This window comes from Glandiceps talaboti, chromosome 20, assembly GCF_964340395.1.
Source record: "Glandiceps talaboti chromosome 20, keGlaTala1.1, whole genome shotgun sequence".
In the NCBI taxonomy this organism is placed as follows: Eukaryota; Metazoa; Hemichordata; class Enteropneusta; family Spengelidae; genus Glandiceps; species Glandiceps talaboti.
The window spans coordinates 18,390,815-18,391,247 of NC_135568.1; positions in this window are offsets into that span (position 1 = coordinate 18,390,815).

Sequence of the window (433 nt, forward strand, 5' to 3'; positions counted from 1 at the left end):
ACATAGGGGTGGAGGGGGTTCTGAGCCATTTTTTACTTAGCGGTGGAGGGGGTTCTGAGCCATTATTTACTTAGGGGTGGAGGGGGGTTCTGAGCCATTATTTACTTAGGGGTGGAGGGGGGTTCTTAGCCATTTTTTACTAAGGGGTGGAGGGGGTTCGATCAATTTTTACTAAGGGGTGGAGTGAGTGAGTGAGTGAGTGAGTGAGTGAGTGAGTGAGTGAGTGAGTGAGTGAGTGAGTGAGTGAGTGAGTGAGTGGGTGGGTGGGTGGGTGGGTGGGTGGGTGGATGGATGGATGGATGGATGGATAGATGAATGAATGAATGAATCATGAACAAGCGAGTGAGCAAGCGAGCGGATGGATGGATGGATGGATGGATGGATGGATGTATGGATGGATGGATGGATGGATGGATGGATGGATGGACGGATG